This window comes from Acanthisitta chloris, unplaced genomic scaffold, assembly GCF_000695815.1.
Source record: "Acanthisitta chloris isolate BGI_N310 unplaced genomic scaffold, ASM69581v1 scaffold29560, whole genome shotgun sequence".
Classification (NCBI taxonomy): Eukaryota; Metazoa; Chordata; class Aves; order Passeriformes; family Acanthisittidae; genus Acanthisitta; species Acanthisitta chloris.
The window spans coordinates 28,593-28,854 of NW_008650445.1; positions in this window are offsets into that span (position 1 = coordinate 28,593).

Genomic DNA, 262 nt, shown 5'->3' on the forward strand with positions numbered 1-262 from the left:
TGCGCTCGGGAGCACTGGTGCCTTCGGGGGCACGGGCACAGCTCTTCAGGGCTTGCCAGGTCCTGGGGCTGTGTCTGTGTTCTGAATTATGGTGGGGAAAAAATGTAGATACGCGCAGGGATGAGACAAACATACATATGACAAGAGAAAAGGGTACGGAACAGTTTGCATTGTAATCCTGGAGCCGCGGAGGGCAGGAATCACCCGGCTGGGCCGAGGAGAGGTGGGTGGTTTAAACTGCCCCGTCCCTCCTGCCACCCGC